The 21,674-nt window shown below is 38.1% G+C and overlaps 1 protein-coding gene and 1 long non-coding RNA gene across 2 annotated transcripts in view; one reads left to right on the forward strand and one right to left on the reverse strand.

Moving 5' to 3' along the window:
- LOC135083913 (C-terminal-binding protein) overlaps positions 1-21,674 on the forward strand; it is a 119,480-nt gene that overhangs the window by 64,899 nt on the left and 32,907 nt on the right. The window contains exons 3-4 of the mRNA XM_063978666.1: positions 11,706-11,871; positions 14,507-14,573. The gene's annotated coding sequence lies outside the window, so the exon portion shown is untranslated. The remainder of the gene's footprint in view (positions 1-11,705; positions 11,872-14,506; positions 14,574-21,674) is intronic.
- Positions 19,797-21,137, reverse strand: LOC135083867 (uncharacterized). Its single transcript, XR_010259728.1, has 3 exons — positions 21,034-21,137; positions 20,695-20,837; positions 19,797-20,374 (listed from the first exon to the last, which is right to left on the reverse strand). It is a non-coding gene; the product is annotated as an uncharacterized LOC135083867 (long non-coding RNA).

The following is a 21,674-nucleotide window of genomic DNA, read 5'->3' on the forward strand; positions in this document are numbered from 1 at the left end:
CCAAAAATAAATTTCATCGTTTCGAATCGGACACTTCGTCGAAATTGGATACGTTTTACTTGGCAATAATAACCCCAATTTGCGAGCGATTGTCGACACTACGTTTTCGAATTGCCGTGAGCGCGTCCAGATTTGATTAATGTGTGCAATGCCGAGTATTTTCGAGATGCCAGGCGTTTGTTCATTTTCACTGCATCGTGTTTCAAATTGTACGATTCTCGAAATATTTCGATTCGCCACTCGATTGATGAGTTTTCGCACAAGTAAAGGGATCGTAATAATTTAAAAAACCAGGTTTTAGGTGGACTGATTATTATTATTTCATATTTTATCATACCGTAAATATTGAAGTCCTAAAACAATTACATAACAATTTTTGTAAAGTTCAATGTTACGAATAAGTTTCTCAGGGTTATCGGTGGATAAAATTTAAATACATAATTATGTGTTTATTATCTAAAATGTAAAGCGGATTACATTAATAACTTGAATTAATTTATAAACGAGTTTCGGCAAAAGCTTTTTCAAAATACAGAAATATCAACAACTTTACCAACACAACCTAAAGTAATTTCAACAACAAAACTTTCTTTTGAAATCCCATGGCAATTTCTCCCCCATGCATGTTGCTTAGAAGGTACAGATTGCCAATTAAAAAGTTGTTCGTGACGGGCAGACTAATAACATTATCTGTGTAATACGCCACCACCGCAACTTGGCTTGACGGCAACCGCGTCGACTACGCGAGCTGGTAACTGCGGTAGTTGGCTTAACGAGCATACACAGGGTTGCCAAATGACCGAGTTACAGACAGCTCGAAAACAAGCTTGTCAAACGTCTCACGCCCGTATTCACAAACGACACTTGCTTAAGTGAAGCAGAAAATTGAACGCACAGCGTTGAATAGAGCTCTGTGATTGGTTCGTGTGTCACCCTGTCCGTCCACGCGCACTGTGAGACCTCATAGTAATGTTTGTGTATACGGGCGTTAGTGTATAAACCTTTTGTTGTAACGCGTCTGTGGTGTTTATGGTATCTTAATACACAAGTAAGCTCAAGTTGGTTGTTGGCGATTGTTGACTCGGCAAGTTATAAAGTTAGTTCGGAAGTTTGACTTACACGAGCACGCGTAGGGTTGGCAATAGACTGGAGTTACAACAGATTTACTTTTTATTACGTCACCGTTATTTTATCATGTAAAACATGGTGACATTTGGGTATCATTTGCTGTAGGCTTCCAGATTCCAAAGTACAATTAGAGCGACTGCTTAACATGTATTATTTACATATTTGTTTTTGACGTCCAAGCTCGCGGAAACATTTCTAATTTAAATTTCACGCATTTTTTTAAACCCTCGCGCATTAAAACTCCGCGAACCTTTCGGCACCAGCGGGCTAATCCGTCAAAAACACGGAACACGTATCTCATGTTTTAACTAAGTTTGTTAAGTTACTTAGTTTAGCTCCCGGTTACACGCGGCGAAGTTTGCACCAATTTATGCCGCTATGTGTTCCATATAGTAGTTAGGGTACGATCACACACGTGTACGTATTTATAGTGTAGTTTGGGCGTTGCTTGAGACCGTATTTCTCAATATCTTGTTCTCTCTTGAATAGAGAAGTCTTGATTGTCATGTGTTGCGGTTGTGGGCGGATGTCAATCCTCTGATGACATATCGACCTCCTTTCCTGTTTGCTGTCAGTTTAAACCTTGGCACTAGTTGTCTCCCTCACTCCACTCAACGACAAAAGTACACTTGATCGCATCGCAGTCGCAGTCGCATCTGTTCACCTGGGTGAAATAATTCCTAGGTTAACAAAGGCGATCGCCTTAGTCGATTCCATTCACTAGGAAATTGAAACTGGGTAATGGTTCCGATGTGAAATTAGGACACTAAAAATCCACCCAGGTGATATCACCCATGTTTGCATAGGTGGGCAGAAAATTTAAAATTGTTCTGGGCCTTGCAACATACCGAAAAAGATATTAAGGCCCCAACCCCAAGGCTTCATAGTTTGGAGACCCCTAGTCTAGATCTAGACTAGAAAACTAAAGTAGCTCGGTTTGTCACCTGTATGACTTGCGCCTTACTTCGGCGGATTATTCGTGACTGTAATTCGAGAGGGATTGGAATGGCTGATAAGCCGGCCGGTGCGATTGCGGGCGAAATTCGACGGGCTTACGGACCAGTTATGAGCCATTTGGGTTTTTAATGCCTGTGTGTGTGCAAATACACTTAGTTCTGCAGTGTGAGTAAGTATTAATTGTCGGCACACCTTTTATGTAGATATGTAGACTGTTTCAACATGATGCAGAGACATGGTTTTTTGATAAACATACGGCCTTATCGGTAAATAACGAAATCCACGAGGGGAGAAGCCAACGAAATTATATTGCTTTGAAAGAAAGAAAGAAAGAAAAAAATATTTATTTGGTATCAAAGATAAAACAGATCAACATAAAGAGCAAAAAAAAAAGAATTATTTGTACCAAATTGGTCTCTGCTTAGTATGAGGCCATAACGTACTCGGGAGCACGTTACGGCCACTGGTATTCTGCAGACACCATGAGAGAGGGGCACGTGGACCACAGCGAACGTTACAATTTGCTATTTTAACTAGTTTTTACACATTAAAAAGGGGTCGTCGGGCTCCTTAAATCACCAATTTCCTTCAATACACGATTTTCCAGACCGGCACTGCCCTAATTGCATACATGCACCGCACGCTCCTGCTACCAAAATCAATTTCAGGCGAGCGCCGACTTCCCGTCTTGTGATTCAATATTGTCGTTTGACTTCATGTAAGAGTAGGCGCACACCGTTGATTTTTAGTTTGCCGATAGTTGTGCCCGATTTTAATTTGTATGAAGAATCGGCCAAATCGAATCGGCGTAGTGTGCGCACTCCCATACAAGCCCATACTGATCAACTGCCCGACTAAACTATCGACCGACGAAAAATCAACGGTGTGCGCCTACTCTTAGAAGTCGCGCACGTGACAACCTCTGACGTTAGTGGGTTGTACCTCATAAAGTATTAACAAAATACTAAAACGTTTTTATCAAGTGTTTACTTTCATGACGTGTGTACATTTGTAGATAACGTTTGGTTAACAAAACCGTAACGCAAATGTAAATGTTTGACCAGAACCAGAACGCTCGATTAAGATTTCATTTATTACTCACACTAACAACGCAGAACGATTCCACGAGTGTTCATTAGTTCAATACGTTCAATGCATATTATTATTATCATGGAAATTAATTTTGCGGCACGTTAATTACAAGTTACTATTAGATAACAGCCATTTGATTTCACAGCAGAGATAACCCAGTTAACTGCGTAGTGTATTTGTTGTTCGGTTATAAATGAGTTGAACCTCTTCACCTATTGGTGGCTCTTAGTAAACAAGATTGATGAAACCATTATATTGATTAGTATTTATAAATAGGTTATAGTACACTGTTAGATTCCAGCTATGTTTATTTTTATGTTTGGTAATAACGTAATCAAATTTATGGGCTTATTATTCAAATTGACGTCATTACTATAGTTAGAAACGATCGAGAAATTATTGTCCTTTTATATTTTCTAAGTATGTCTAATAGAGCCAGTCGACAGGGTGCCCGTGTTAAACGCCTGTAGCACACCTCGAAACCACGACAGCAAAACGATTTCAGTATACATCTCTGCAATCACATCCCCACATTAGTAACGTGGCCAAGGAAACACAAGTGTATATTGAAATCCTTTCGCTGCCATGGTTTCACGGCGGAGCTGAGTTGTGCTACAGGCGTGAATTGTTCTGATATCAAAATAGAAGTTATCAGTAGAGAAATTCAAACTTTAAGCGTCAGTTAAAGTTCCTGCCAACAAAGTATTTATAGCGGTTCAAAATGGTAATTTTCCAACACGTCGTCTATGAAATTTATTTTACCGTAACTCTGCAAGTTTGAGAATTTGTGGTGTATATAGGTAGAGTAAGTACAGACAGGAGTCAGCGGGGACGCGAAACTTAGTTGCAAAAGATTTAATGGAAGTTAGTCTCTCTTTGTCTAAGTTTGGCACTCGTCTGGCCGACGCTCCGCTCCCGTTTCATAACTTGACGCCAACTATGTAGGGTTGCCGATGAGTTGGTTTGGTTATGAAATCATTATTGTTGGGTGGATCAGTTAGATTCAACGGAGGGAATAAAGCGACAGGTCACAGTATTAGCACTATAGGGTTTAGTTTGAATTGAATTGGACGAAAGTTTGCGAAAGTAATAAGCAGTAGAGGTTCTTTGACTTTTTTATATCAGTGAGTTATTGATTTTGTTTCTACTTTATTTTTACAACTAGCTGACCCGGCGAACTTCGTACCGCAAATTCTTTAATCTATGTCAATGATAATGTAGGTCTCTAACGCTGAAAGAAATTTTCAAACCAGTCCAGCAGTTTCGGAGCTTATTCAATACAAACAATCGAATCGGCAGCCCTGCGCTCAAATGTATATCTAGGGGTTAGTCAAAAGGGAAGTTTTATTGCTCGTGAATTTCATTATAACTTTGCGAGGCTCTCTCCTCTTAATGTCTTTAAACGAGGATTGTTGTCTAATTTGTACGAATTATGTACAAGTTTGCTCCCGGGAGTGGGTGCCGTACTGCCGTGTATGGCTTGATGACGTGACCATATTGTTTCAAGGAGGACTAACTTATTTATTACATCTCATCTGATATACGGTTTTGGTTCTAATGCATATTGAATTACTTGAGAATGCTCTACTATATTTACCTGTGATTTCACAATAAAACAATTTAAATTTGAATATATTTATAAAACTAGACCTTTATGACTAAAACAGTGTCAAAAGGTTAGGAGTGCACGATGAACCTGTTTTTTCTCTCTCATAAAATGTCAAAGCACTCTATACCTGAAAATCAGTGCTAAAGCAATTTTATTATTGGCACAAGTTTTCGGAGGCACCTTCGCAAAGATAAACGATCTAAAATCGTGCGAATGGCGTATTGGAATTTATTGAGTTATTTCACTACGGGACATCTTTATCGAAATTGCGGTACCGCATAGCTCGAAATGTGGTGTGGTCACGTTACATAAATTCGTATACGAGTAGTAACAGCATATCAAACTATTTTTATTGCAAAGTAGTACCTATCGCAACTACATAAAGTCTGTACGTACAGTCAACATCAAATTGTTCGTGACACCCAAAGTGTTATTCCAATGTAACAAAGACGTGTTGCGAACTTATTGGCTACTTTGGGTGTCAAGAACTATTGGACGCTGACTGTACGTTACATTCGCCTGCATTTGTGGACGTGACATGCATTAATCAGCATGACTAACTCCAGTCAGGGAGCGAACTAGGAATTACTGCGGCCACCGGCGAAATATGGGCAGGCCGGCCTGATGTATGCGCTCGTACATTTATTGTCTTGTGTTCAATATAAATTTCAATTCACTCTACCATGCCTATCAATATGAAACGCACCCTTGTATTGTCTTGAGACTTAGTTATTGTTTAACCGGAGTACCACACTAGTCTGTCTGTTTATTTTTTATAACTATTGTATAAAAATGTTTCATCGATAGATTTTGAACTTTTTGATGTCCCACTTCTCTCTTATTTAGAGAGTATTTGTCAATCATGCTTGAACAACGAATCCAGAATAACTTTTCTAACCTTATCATTGAAAGAATACAAAAAATATGTCAGTAGACACCAGCCTGTTAGCCTGTCACGTTACTCGTGTTTGCCCTTACAAAATGATATACATAAAAGGAGTTTCCACATAGTACATTGAGCACAAACGAGGGGCACCGGAACATAACATACGTTGTATGGGATATTATGACACATCACAAGTTACCCGTTGCCCTCCAAGAGAAAGTTTACTCGGGCGGGTTTGTTCAACCCGGGGGGCGACCCCACCCCCCATCGCCATGGTCTGCGCAGTTCTGCAAGTTTACGAAACTGCGGGGTTATTCCGAAAAACGTTGGCCGAAGTTTCGAATGTTGCTATCCCTTTTGCATAGCGAGATGCCAGCATGCGCGACGGTGACAGATAGAGTTGAAATACGGAAACAACGTTTCGGAGTAGACCCGCTATATGTGCATTCGGAAATAGTCTTACTGGATGCGCAAGTTTTCAAGTTTGTGCATGACTTGGATTATTGTAGGTGGATAAGTTCATTAGTCATTATGATGAGATTTTCATTTTGGATCTGCACTCATAAATGCCTTTAATGGGACTGGTGGTCTTATGGCCTTGAATGAGTTGGAATTGGATGTCTTTTGTTCGACTTTGTATCTTAAAATTATACTCCTGAGTCCAAATAAGAATCTTTATCTTGGATCAGTTTACTCCATGTGATGTATTTGTAATACAAGGGTATCATTTGCGCTGCCAATTCTGGATATTTTCCAGCCGATAGATACGTGTGTAACCTAATCGTGGCTTACAAAGTTGGTAAACATTGCCCGTCCAAGTCTAACAATCGGAATAGTTCCATCCAGCGTTCATAGAGCCGCAGCGAGGCGTCGACTCGCCTGTGTAAGTACCTAACTGCGCAAACTTCGACAATTGTAAGGGAATAACGTTATCGCGGCACTTTTGGCGCGCTGACCAACTTACACTTCACCCCACTGTTGTCGGACATCGGCGGGTAAACATTGAAAATTTGTAGGGAATGATCTAGAGTTGCGTTGTTTATACTTTTTTAGATAAACGCTATGATTAATCAACTACTAAGCCAACCTTAATCCTCAAGGCTAGGTTATCAAAATAAATATAGGGAGTTATGGACATAATTATGTTGAAATACGCCACTCGCTTGATCTAACTTCTTTAACATGTAACACAAGTTTGACATGTACGCAAAACTTAGTTATGTCTGTAGGAGTGATGTAGATATAGTTTTGCTTGCACCCGAAACATTATTCAAACTACATCGTTACACGCGAATTCGCTGACTTCGGTAACATCTTGGCAAAGTTCTGTACCGTCTTAGACACAAACCCAGACCTATCAAACTCGGCTATACGTAAAATGAATATTCAAACGTCGATTCGGAACTTTAATACGTATTGCGTAACGATTATTTCAGAACGGCCGCTATGTAGATTGGGGATTACTAAAGCAATCAATAGTCTCCAGGGGATTGCTGTCAGTCAAAGATTATCGGGAGCCCGTAAATTACCGTGTTTGCGTAATGCGGCTGTCTTCGGGCCTGATAGCGGTTTGATGAGCCCGTTTAGTGGCGCCCAACGTGGCATTATGCATAAGCCATTTGTTATACGATGTCGATGGGACAGACAACTTAATTGTATGGGGACATTTATGGCTCAGCCGTCCGAGATTGTAGAGCGATGTTTGAAGGACAATATTAGTTATTCCACGAATGAGTAATATGCCTAAGGGCTGATTACCGACTGCTGACTGAACCGAAGAATAAGTTTGGCACATTGACAGTTTCGGTATGGGAAATATGTCAAAATAACAAGTAGTAATTTATAAATAGTGTCATCGTGGGAATAAAACTGTGTTTAAAGAAAGTCAATAAATAGAGGTAGATGTGTTTTTGATGTTACGGCGGTTGTTTGTTACTATCTTGCTCGCTGAGCACCAATTTCTTCGCTTCACAGGGTACAAGCCCGATACAATCAAAGGGCTCTAGCCTCCTGCCTTCGAGGCCGCATTGATCACAAGAGGCATTATGCATCGTATGTTAACTTGGAATGGAGTGAGACCAACGGTTCTCAATAGGCAGGAAATTGAGGTACAAGAGTAATCGATGAAATTGTTAGTCAAGCTAAATTTTAGTTTCCAAGTCACTTGTGATTATTATAACATAAATATGAAGATTTAGGAGAGCTGAAAAAAGTCCGGATCTAGACTTACCTACATAAATAAGTCAAAAAGTGACAGTTCTCTGATTCTTAGCTCTTAGCTTAGCTAGGAATTTTGAACACCGTTTTTAAACTAGAAGTCAGACAGTACTTGCATTATCATAGCGCTACCTAATTTAGCAATATACATAATTTCTTGAAAATCCATTTATATCCAAGTGTCATGTGACTAATAAATCATTTTGCTAAAATGTTCATAACCTATGTCCATACCAATCGCAGACAGACATCCGATCTGACCAGTGCTTTGTGGTCTACACGTCCAATTCTGCCCGTGAAAGGGGCTCGCCGTATAAGGAATTAGTTCTGCTGATTGGGTAAAAACATTTTAGTGACTATGTATTGTCTAACAATTCACTCAGTTAGTGCCTGAGGTGAGGTAAGAGGTATGGGAGCTGTGAGTCGTCTCTGGGAGACGGTTGACTTTGACATTATTATGACGTGACAGAGCATATAAATCTGAAGGATATCTGAAGTCTCGCTGACGTTTGCACACTCGCAACGCAAAAACACTCCGTGCCGCTCCCATGCCTCAGGCACTGACTGAGTTATAAACCTATAACCAGACTGCTCGAATGTTTAGAACCTATGTCCAAGTCTATACCAATCGACAGACATCCGATCTGACCAGTGCTTTGTGGTCTACACGGCCTATTCTGCTGGTGAAAGGGGCACCCAGTAAGGGATTAGTTCTGCTGATTGGATTTGTTAGAACGGTTTTACGGCGCGGCTTATGCTAATGAACGATATAACGCCGTAACTATTAATAACGACGCTCGATACCTGCCGAGATTATGTTTAACCCACTGATACCGATCAGGTGAGGTTTAGACCCATTCGATAAGTTCATCTATAGAGACTACATGTTTTCTTTCTTATGCGTTGTCAGAGTCGAGATGTCTGGTTATTTCTTTCTGTTAATGTTAATCTTTATTGGGAATTTCTTAACCGCCTGAACCGGTATACGACGGTTGGTTTTCGACCGAATCGAATTCTTTATTGAGGAAAATGACCAAACGATTTGGTTTAATGTTTAATGACACACTTTCAATGACGCAAATTATTCCATTAGCTTCATACTAGATTATAAATATTATTATGTACTTTGCTTGTTAATCTATTTCTGAAGAACACTTTAACTGCTGTGATTCATATGGCTCGCTTTAACTATCTTACTACTGTGAGTCAGTAGTCTACTATTATCATAATCAATCCGCAATTTTCCTGTATAGAATAACGTCTCGCCTTTTTCCTTAAGAACTAATTTAATCAGATTCAAACAAAATTAAATAGCTTAAGTGCACTTAGTTACTGCCCAATCTAATCTTTAGATCGCGCAAACTGATGAGTGCATAATGTACCGCGGGCATTGCTATCGAATGGATCTTTTAATTGCGCTGAATGCTTTACAGTTACTTTCAACTTGCGATTTGACAGATTGCCAGTGATGTCGAAATTACGACATTATCGATGTATTCGTAATAGACTAGAATCAGCGGCCTTGGGTGAAGTTTTTGCATTGCTTTTAGTGGTTATGTGTGGGATGAATAAAGAAATCAGTATTCATAGATACACTTCACATGTTGACAGAGTTATAAATAGATCCCATGTTTACGATTACGACTCATAAGCAAGTAACATACTACTTGAATACCCTTGCAATGATAAATGTATCGCCACATTCAAACCAACATCAACGCTGCCTTCATCAATCTCTCACGCTGACGACACAAAAACAATAGCCGTTGACGTATCGATACTTTTTTCTTGTCTATTGAGTACCAACCAGCACTAAAGTCGTTGGCGTCTCGTGCCAGTAACGGGACTCGCCCGGGTAATGCGATGTGTCGTGTTCGTGATTGTGCGTATCTTTATTTTCCGCAATTACATACTCGTTAAAGTACGTTACAATTGGAACTCTTAGTATCAATTTAAAAGTACAGTTTTCGGCTGTCTTAATCTGATAAAGAATTCAATTCGTCGTGACTCAGAAAATGAAAATCAGCAGCAAGAAATGTACAGTTTGTAACAAATTATTTGGTTTATTTTCATCGAGCGGCAGACCCTTTGGAGTTATTTACTGCAGTGTTAAAAGGAACGAGCACATTGTTTCTGGCGGCCGTGCAGCCGGCCCGCTTCCTGCGATCAATGGCCCTTTCAATTAAAAGTTTACCCCAGCTTGCGGGCGCCCCTTGCTTTTTGCTCGAATTACGAGGGCTGTGCGAAATGAACACGATCTGTGTTGTTTGGTCACTGCCCATTCTTATGTCTGCCGAACCAGTTTCAGGTGTTGGGAACTCGTGTGTGATAATAACAAGTGTCACCTGTCGATGTGACGCTTACCCTTCAGTTAAGGTCCATATTCCATAAGTGTACTCGTGTGCTTTCTGTTTGGTAAACTGGAAATTTCAGTTTTCTCTGTGGGTGGTCTTTAGGGTGATACGTAGCATTATTATTAGTTGTTACCGCTGTTGCTAGACCAGTTCGCGACTTACCATTGAACTCTGAAATCTTTGCCCCTCTTGATCTTCCAACTTAGCAACGGATATACAAAAAACCTCTCTGGAGTTGGACACCCCTATTCTAAGTAAGCCCCAGCTCTATCTACGTCTGTGTCTTACCCGAAAACTTTTACACACGACTCGGTCGCGCCATTGTTTCAATCTAGATTATACAGCGTTTCACCGCGCTATGTGAGCCGGTCTAGATTGAATACGTCGTTATTGGGTCTAGTGCACGCTCGGCGACCATTGTCTCGGATGGGGGAACGGGAATTGGAGCTGGGAAAGGGATTTTTCCTTTTGGTGCCACGCGGATTTTATTTGGAAGAAACCTCGGTGAATACGCTGACGTTGCAGTAATCCCGTTTATTGTTGCGGCTAGGTCAGCATTTTTTACATCTCTATTTTAGATATTGATAAAGCAGTAAATAAAACAAATGCAAATGTCTCCGCGAATCACGAGAAAAGTTGTAAACTGAGTTCGCGAGAACTGGTTTTGTGGGCAAAGCGGAATCGCACATTCAAAAGTCGTAATTCCGGACAAAATCCACTGTGAACCCTCATGTTTACGTCGTTGTCGCCACTTCAGCGCGCGAGTTTGCGTATTATGGAAACAATGCAGGTAACGTAAAGGCACAATGTTGCCAACGGCTCTGCGCTTTATGGACCGTAAAGCATTACGCCGATCTCAGCCGGTACGAGTTGCGACCGAAGATAACATACTTAGTAGTTGCGCCGCACGCCGCATCCTAGCTTTAATGCAAGTATGTAACGGTCGGGTAATCTCGGAGGAGTACAATGTTTATATTGGATTTTAAAGTAGCTATTATTTCGCGCGTATCGGTACTTAAAATTTACGACCATGTTTTATTAGACCGCCAGTGAAGGTCGGCTTAGACGGTAATACGTATCTTAGAATGTCTAATATAAATCTTTCTGTAAGTAATAGAACTAAAATATTCTATTCCGGTCGTTAAATTAATGTAAATATTATATGCGTAACATTCAAAATAGGTGCAGGTGCACAATTTTATAGCCCACATCCGATTTATTATTGTTGCTATGACGTAAGTCTGTTACAAGATAACTCCCAAACATCGAATTCGGTGACCTAATCACGGTCTCCTTTTTTAGAAATCTTGTTCGTTTTTGTAGGCTAGCGGCTCACAAAATAGATAACAGAATAATATTCATTTCTTTTATTATTTTGTTTGGTTTTATTTTCGGACTCATTTGTTTCTTTTTTTTTTTTTCAAGTCTTATGAGACTAACGAAAGTTTTCTCGTTGTTCCAGGTGGTGTTTGTGTGTGCCCGTCAGTGAGTGAGTGCCAAGTGTTTGTGTTAGTGCAGTGAAGTGAGTTGTGCGCGCGCGTCCGCTGTGGCGGTCACGCGGCGTTCAAGTCAATGCGTGTGCGCCGATGGAGCGGTGATCGCTTGACTACGTCACAACAGCAGCGTTGGTGAGTTGATGATTCATATCTTGATACAACTTCAGATAAATTGATGCCTTTTGGATGGTTAGTTGACAAAGAGTCTTTCGTCGACTGACCCAGCTACGAACTGCAGGACAGGGCTACTCCGAAACGGTGTTTACGTAGTTTCGGGTCTATCTGTCACAGTCTTTCATGCTGGAATCTCGCTTTTCGTGAGAGGGATGGCAACATTCAAAGCTTTAAATATCGTTTTACGGAGTAATATCCTCCTGGACCCGCGATTCCAGTCGACGGAAGACTCCAGGAGCAACGTAATATGGGGATTACGGGACCTATCCCGCCACACTTTCCCACCACTGCAATTCCTGTATAGCCAGGATCTACAGCTTGGCCACTAATGAAACCCAACCAGGAAATGTTGAGTATTTCCGGGCGATAGTATCTGTTTTGGAACCTGCAACGAATTTAATCAGTAGAATATTTAGGAGGCGCAAAGAACACGCCAGTAATCCCATTCATATATGGTCATGCAGACGCAAGTGGTCCCACTCTCATGTATTTGGTTCCAATTACGTTAAATAATGTAATCCTGGACATCACAAAAAAGACAAATTACACGACCAGGAAATGACTCACAGTGAAATTTAATTGTTACTCAGATTGACTCATGTCAGTCGTTTATGGCGTCTCGTAAAGTCTGACACTAGGGTTATGACCCACAACACATGTTACAACCCACACGATAGAGTCTCCAACTCCGAGCCATTAACGTTTTGAAAAACGCATGTTAAAATCTAATCATAATGCCATTTTAGCCAATTCTAATGTCTTCTAACCCCCGGTTTCTGAACTGAATTAGTTGTGAAAATTTTAAGGCTTAAGTAAGGTCACACAAGCTTAAAATCTAAATTCAGAAGCCGGAGGTTAATGTATTTAACTGATTAATTGGGAAAATCTGCCGTATTTCCTTTATTATATTAGGTATGTATTACCGGAACTCGAAAACTTGATCCAGAACAAGCATTGGACCTATACAGGATGTTAGGTAAATGGGTATATGAGCCGACACTAGCCCATGTTAACATGGTCATATAAATGGTATGGTGAAGTCAGAAATTTGATATCATCATTTTAATTTTTTTAATTTTCATACAATAAATTTTATAAAAATCCGATTTGTATGAAAATTAAAATAATTAAAATGAAGATATCAATTTTCTGACTTCACCATACCATTTATATGACCATGTTAACATGGGCTAGTGTCGGCTCATATACCCATTTACCTAACACCCTGTATTTAGACAACTTCTCTACTAAATCTACGAGCCTTAAAAACGGAAAATATGTAAAAATAACATCATGGCAGCACATATCTATATACAGGATGTTAGGTAAATGGGTATATGAGCCGACACTAGCCCATGTTAAAATGGGCATATAAATGGTATGGTGAATATAATATTTTGAACTATTATGTTGCATTTTTTACTATAAAATTATATTTTATTTACCGTTAAAATAGATATTGTTGCAATAAATCCCGTGAAGTGATAATTTTATGGTATGGTGAAGTCAGAAATTTGATATCAAAACTTTATTTTTTTTTATTACCATACAAAATATTTTTTATAAAATCCGATTTGTATGAAAATTAAAATAATTAAAATGAAGATATCAATTTTCTAACTTCACCATACCATTTATATGCCCATGTTAACATGGGCTAGTGTCGGCTCATATACCCATTTACCTAACACCCTGTATATAAAAGAAAGTCGTGTTAGTTACACCACTTATAACTCAAGAACGGCTGAACCGATTTAGCTGAAAATTGTCAGGGAGGTAGTTTAGAGCCAGGAGAAGGACATAGGATACTTTTTATCCCGTTCGAAATAAAAAAAAGTCTGCTTATTTATTGCCATTAAGGCGGAACAAAGTTCGCCGGGTCAGCTAGTTTCTTATATTGGATCTGTGGGTCTTCTTGACAACAAGTTGTTGCCAACAACTAAGTTTATTTTTTTTATAATACTCATACTTATACTATAGAGCTAAAATAACGAGGCGGCTTGCCTCGGAATTGTTTTCTACTAGAAGTAGGTCAAGGTCAAATTTCCTCATAAGGGTTAATAATGCCTACCCCATATTATTTATAAATTCTAATCCTTTGTTTACGAAAGCCGCCGGTCCGGCGACATGTGCCGCCTATATTATTTGAAAGATTTCGTCTTAGTTGTGTAAAACTGCTTCGCGTTTATTTTTAAACAACTGCTCCAGAATGAGGGTTATTATCTGCATTAAAATATAATTAATTACTTTGAGAAGTTGAATATTTGGATAAATTATGAATCTGTAAAACCCTGAAACAAACAAGTAATCGTTTGTTGAAATCTTTATTCTGTTTGCATTTATTATTTTAACATTGATTGAAAACCCAAATGTTGATAATGTTGCATTCTAATATACCATATAATGCTGAACCAAAGGTGTGGTAATAATCAGTTAGCAGATTGCATGATTGTCTATAGTTTAATCTCTATAGTAAACATATCGCCGCCCCGTATCGATAATAACATGTACTAATGTGTGCAAAAAAACCCAAGCTACTTCACCATAATACTGACCAGTAAAAAACTCACTAAACACGTTGTTTTTGCTCTAGGTAAAGCTATGCGCCTCGCCAACCACCAGAGCAGTAGGCGACCGACACTACTAATGACATTACAATTGTGAGTAGACTCTTGATTATACTTCTTTAACTAGGTCCGACTCTGCAAAACGGTTTGTGACTCTATTCAACTCTTACGGCTCTTTCAAAGTCGTTTTGAGCCGAACGTTAGTCGTCCGGATGCAGTATTGCACACGGAAACTGCGTTGTAATTAAAATGACAATGATATGGACCAGCAGTCAGTGCGATCTTGCAAACGCTGAACGCACGACTGCTACTCAAATCGTCTAATTTGAAAGAGCCCTAAACACCCTATATTTATCTGATAAACTGAAATCGTTTAGCTGAGTAGACCCCTACGCTGAATGCTGTTCTAAAGCTCAAATATTCAGAGTAATTTTAAGCTGTGTAGAGTTGGAGCTTAGTAACTTTAAACACTAATTTAAAAGACAAAGGGTTAATTAAATAATAACTTGCCTTATCATGGAATATAGTCCAGGGTTGACTCTCCAATACTTTGCTTGCTAAACAATATTTTGTTCTAAATATCATTTTGTATAAAATATGAAAATAATTGAATAATGGGGTCAATTTTTCGCTGTTAAAATAATACATTCGAGCACCTGGAACTGAAATCACAGCTATAATAATAAACCTTTTAGCTTTGATTTTCATAAAATGATTCATAGTAAACAAATACACATAGTCTGGGCTAAGTTAATTGCATACAGAGTGACTGTATACTCTACAAGGTAAGTCAACTAATTCCAATAGGTAAATGTTTGAATTAGTAGCAATTAAGCTTACGCTACACCTGCTCATTAGTGCATGTGGTTGCTATGGAAGTAAAATTTGAGTTTTATTAACGTTCGATGAGATTAAACAGATAAGATAGTATTTTATGCGCTTTGAAATAAAAAGGAAAATGAAGAGTTTGAAAAGTCAATTTGTAGCTCAGAAAACATAGCTCAATTTGAAATATATCGTACCAACCTACTTAACTTCTTACATGTACATTTTGAGATACTGCATCTCATCTTGAATAAGATGCCTTCGCAATACTTCGCATGAAACGCAATGAGCTGGAAACTAACTATTCTTTCTTAGGAATAGACAATAGAATATTACTACCATTTCAATATTGTGTGTGTGTGTTCACCTTCACAACACAACTTCAATTTAACAGAAATATTAAATGAAATCAACATAGTATGCATTTTCTACATGATTAACATAAAATGGGTGTCATCTAGGAGTCAAGCGTTTATATGCTAGATTTTTTACATTCCCACACATCTAAAGCTCTTGAAGCTAGAACACACAAGACAAAGAGCAAAACGCGCGACGTTCGTACATAAATGGATTTAATCAAACGGCACTCGGCTCGAGTGCGGCGGCCTTTGAATTCGGGTTACACCAACGTAGCCGTCTGGCTTCAATGGAAATGCGATGCAAATCGCTTACACGCTCGCGTGTACTTAAAATAAACGTGCGATATGTACGGGAAATACGTACGTGTTCTACAATCAGCATTCGTACTTGTCAAGAGAGTACGTAAGGCATTTCAAATTGAAATCCGAATAGATTAATTTGATGATTTGGTCAAAACTAAGGACCCTTTCCGACTAGGGTTGCCAGTTCCAAAAACACAAATCCGGACTCTGTCTTTAACTTGGCCGGACATTTTATCCTAAAAGCCGGACAGGCCGGACAAGTTCCTGAAAAACGGGATGTCTCCTTAGAAAAGAGGCCTATTACAAAAACAGTCCAAAGTTTTAAGTCGCAGTTTAACTGACTGTCACCTACTTATAACATCTTTCAAAGTCAACACAATTTTTGTCAACCTTTACCAGGACTTTATGGTAATGTGGTGTAGTAAAAGGGGTTGCTTATGCTTGAACACGCTCGTAGCTGATAAATTGATAACAGTGAGAGCAGCGCTAAATGGGGCGGGCGCGTGCGTCAAGTTAACGTAATATTTTTCATCTTAGGTTAATAACTTCTAGTCTTACATACGTTTTCCGTTTGACTTGTTTCGATGTATGGGAAAAATTAAGCCAGTCTAGTTTGAAGTGCCTCAATTTTCTTACTCGGTTTCTCCGCGTTATAATAATATGTTTTCAATACAATTTTAGATACTAGCTAGCGTGCACTTGCTGGGGGTTTAGTATTCGTCCCAACACACGATTTATAAACCAAAGAACGAAGTAATCTATTTATGTGCCAAATAAATGTATTTTCTTTCTTTCTTTCAATATTTGGCAACTTACGAATTACGAGCACGTAATATTTTTGTTTGTATTCGTGTTGTGATTCTAAATAATGATAAATCCTAAATATACCAAGACTCATATCCAATGAGGACTTATTTACTATACTAATAATACGAGTATTACGGTAACAAACAGTCAATCTGGGTTAAGCATTCTGTTTAAAATTGGTCTTTGCTTTAGTATTTTTTCGCTTTGATTTTGTTTGAAATGTAAATTGAAGTTCATCCAGATTATCTGTAGGACCATTTTATTTTAAATCGCAATCACTAAAATAAAACCTTTGTTGCATAGTTTTTTATTGCCACGGGAATTAGCTTTTTCATTGATTGTAACGTCTGGCGTAGCATGTAAAAATATATCGTAGATATTATGTAGACAAGCATGTAAATTGCACACAATTAACATGATATAATAACTCTGATAAGCTATTTTGGTATAATGCCTAATAATTACTTAAGCTGCATGCAAAAAGGACGCATTATTATGTATTGTCCTGTCCTGTATTGTATATTAGACCGGCTGCGAATTTGTACCTCCTTTATATTTTTTAAATGGCTACAGTGGCAACAGTCATACGCAAAAACAATATGCCGTTGCAGCAATATAATATTCTACAAAATATTAAGGTGGTACAGTTATTATTTAGCAGCCGGTCTAATATACAAGACTTTCCCATGTATTGGTTCCTCCAGCACTAGTTTAGTAATGGCAAATGAACCGGGTAATAATTTGGATTCACATAATGAACTTGATATAACTTTGGAATTTTGGATAAGCTATGTTTGTCTATTGCCTAACTACTAAAGTTGCATGCAAAAAGGACGCAGTTTTCTATTCTCTTGTCAGTTTTCTACCTGTATTGATTGATTCCTCCAGCACTAGTTTAGTAATGACAAATGAACCGGGTAATAATTTGGATTCACATAATGAACTTGATATAACTTTGGAATTTTGGATAAGCTATGTTTGTCTATTGCCTAACTACTAAAGCTGCATGCAAAAAGGACGCAGTTTTGTATTCTCTTGTCCGTTTTCTACCTGTTTTGATTGATTCCTCCAGCACTAGTTTAGTAATAGCAAATGAACCGGGCAATAATTTAGATTGCATAACCTTGTTATGCCGCGGCTGTGAACTCGCCTCTGCGTCATACTCGTTCGCGGTCTGGCGATAACAATGATATTATACTATTACTAGATGAAAACCCGGCTTCGCTCGGGTGAAATTTGACTCATAATACACAATTCTAGGTGCAAAATGTAGATAGATGTTTCTGTAGTCATCGGTTCTCAAAGAATATTAAATATAGATTCATATAGCTTCGTTAGTTGTGTTTAAAAAATATGGTAAATAAAAACTGCAAAAGTTTTTACACAAATTATTTTAATTTTAAATCAACATTCAAAATAAACTAAGCAAATTAACAAAACAATCAAATTCAATCGTTATTATAGGTTATGTAAATAACTCTTATTAAGGCGGTTATCACACTGCGCCGCGCTCCGGCGCGGAGCTCGGGGCGACAGATTTAACCTTCAAGCGGGCGCGCGGCGTCGAATCGACCGCGCCTAACACATTTTCGTTCATAACTTTTTTTTTACTTGTTACACATATTTCTCATTTTTAGTAGCCTGTCGTTTGCTCATTATGAGTGAAATAAAGAGCTTATCTCAGCTCTCCGCGCTTTTCCCACCCCATGGCTTGCTGTTGTTTTAGTCGCGGCGCCGGCGTCGAAAGCACGCCACGCGCCTGTAGTCGAAAAGGTTACGCGCGACTCTATGCGATATTACATTTCTTCAATATAATTGAATTATGCTTGCTGTTTTTTCTTATTAAATAAGTCGTAGACTGCTAGTACAAAGTGAAATAACAGAGGCATTACTAAGAAAAGATGAAAAAGAGAGTTTATCGGAGCTCAGAGACCAAGCTAAACTGAACCAAAATTATAAAATTATGTTTTATCATTATTTTGCCATTTTTATCGTTTTTACCAGGTATATGAACTATTCTGATGTATTTTAAAAGATTTTGTGTTCCAAAATTGGTTATTAATCCAAATAATATATTTGCGTTATGTTTTATTTAATCAATTAATTTAATTAATTTGAATTAAGTAAAACACTTAATTCAAATTATTTATGACTTTAATACAATCATAATATATCTGCGTACAAAATAATAAATGATTATTGGAAAATAAGTGCTTTATTTCTCAACTAGACCCTATAGGTCTTTTCGTTTACGCGCGACCGCTGCCGTTACAAAAGACCGCGCGCCCGCTTGAAGGTTAATCATTGTATGCAAGTACCTCAGTTTGTATAGAAAACACGGGCGGCACTTCACACTGACAACGCGTCTGCGCGCGTGATATTTTATATGAAAATCACGTTTTTCAGCGTAAAATAATGGGCTAAAATTTTTACGAACAGCAAGTCTATACTGATAAAATTGTAACATTGTAAGACGGCTTCGAGCAATTCGACTCTCTTCTCTGTGTTGAAGATTTTCATGCCATCCGAGTTCTCCATTAGGAAAAAAGTAGAGGAAAGGTTAAAGAGTCAATATTGGGACTGGTTGATTTGAGTGTAGGTTAATGTTGAGAATATTCTTGTACAGAGAAGTCTATATTTAATGGAGGTTCACCGTTTTCTCCTACAAAGATGGCCGCTACCTCATTATTTGATGGTGTGTTATACCGACGCAAAGCCAGAGATTTATGTTTATAAAACTGCGTTGATGCCGAATATTTGGGTCGATTTTCTGAGGCTGCTTTTAATTCCTCTTCTGCTAAAATTGCAGCCACCTTTTTGTATACTTTGACAAAAGGATTGAATTCATTGAGCATTGTTTGTAAGGACCTCATTATATTGCTTTTACATAGGATGTTATTTCTAGAATCGGATAATCTTTCATTTAAGGCTGCTTCATCTTCAATTATATACAATTGGTTGTATTGTGGTTTATGACCTTGCAACGGAAAAAAAGATCCAGTTTTTATATAAATTTGCCCTTGTACCCTATAAGTGAAAAATCCTGGAGGGAATGTGTTCAAGTTTGACTTAATGGATGCCATTGCAAATGCTGAATTATATAGTCGTATATTAGCCTTAAAATGATTAGCTTCAGACGTATTGCCTTTGTATAAATCTAATAATATTTCTGGATCTATGTATACCTTCCCATTATGACAACAATGTTTAAAATGATTTTTAATTTTTTCACCTAAAAAATGAAGTGCTTGACATTGAACACATTCATAAATCATAGAACCAACTGAATGTACTGATACTTGAATGGTGTTATTTGAAAGTGCTAAATATAAATAGTTAGTCCTGGGGGGCTGATATTCTGTACTAAACCTGCTTGAATATTTACGTTTTTTCGGGGGTCTGTCCGCCATTTGATATGTTTTCTTTCTCTTCTTCTTTTAAAGAAATAAAATCACTGCTGACTGACAGCAGCTGTTTTTCCTTGTTGTTCGAAGAAGCATCATCACTGCTGACTGACAGTAGCTGTTTTTTCTTGTTGTCCGAAGAAGCATCATCAATCATCAATGAATCCTCGATTAGCGTCAACTCTTCGTTATCAACCTTAAAAGAGAAATATATTTATGAATAGCTAATTTAAAGCTTTAATTTAAAGATTTAATTTAAATTTTTAATGCTATATTGTGTTACTCTTATTAAACAAATTTAATAAGATGTGATGAAAAAATACACCACATGCAGGAATTGAACCCACATCCTCGACTTCTCCGTTGTCGCGCTCTTACCATCTGAGCTGAGTTTAATAAGAGAAATATATTTTATTTTTAAACAAATATTCAAATAATAATAAGTATTGTGAATGTATGTAGGTGTAGGTATATCCTCTCACCTCAGGTACTCAGTGACCTACACTATTAACTTACCTGAAAGTCATCAAATAAATCTTGTGATGCAGCAGAAGCAACTTTTTGCTTTTTAGGAAAAAGATTTGATAGTGCCCGAGCCTTGTTTATTCTTATCTGCTTAATTGTTTCTAAGCCACAACACTCGCAATAATTGAAATTATCTGCAAAAATATATTACACATTTATTTATAATAAGAACCAGCCGAGCTCAAGTGGAACTTGCGCATGAAACGGTGAAAAATCGCTGCAAAAATCGTGTCTGTTTCTGTTTAAGTTGATAACAACTCAACACAGGCTATGCATGTGGTCATTTATTATTATTTTTCGGGTTAAATAAAAAAATATTAAGCCGCTTACCGAGTATAATGTTGTCGCATTCCACACATCGACTGCACATTTGCATTTGTTTGCAGTTTCTTACAAATATTTTGCCATTACAAAAATTGCATGTCACTGGAATTTATCACTTTGCGAAACTAAATGACATTGACATTTGAACTTCAACTTTTATGGTTATGGCTAATATTCTTTTTCTGTGGTTGAATCGGCCAATGTCAGGTTTAAAGAAAAAACGCATAACAAAGAGTGTGTCATAAAAATCGCGAAACGCACTGATCTCCATTTATTTATATTTATGGATTGATGACAACCCATAGTAAGGTTTTGGCGCTGATCGCATAGGGAGTGGATAGTGAACTACTAAAGATGGCGACAGCGGTTTGTTTGAAATTGTATGTCAGTGCCATCGGAATTTAACGAAATTCTCCATTATCCGAATTTTGCGGATATATGTTGTCGACTCAAAATCGATATTTTTTTATGCTTTGTTATTCATATAAGGTTTCGATCCAGTCTACCGTACCCCTTGACGAAATTATTAATATAGATAGTGTGGTAGACGCCGACGCAATATGTATCTGTAATGACTCGTAAGTAGGGGAGACCGCGGAGTTGTGACATTGTCGATATTTGGAAACCTATTAACTATCTGTCAGCTG

This window comes from Ostrinia nubilalis, chromosome 24 (genome assembly GCF_963855985.1).
Source record: "Ostrinia nubilalis chromosome 24, ilOstNubi1.1, whole genome shotgun sequence".
In the NCBI taxonomy this organism is placed as follows: Eukaryota; Metazoa; Arthropoda; class Insecta; order Lepidoptera; family Crambidae; genus Ostrinia; species Ostrinia nubilalis.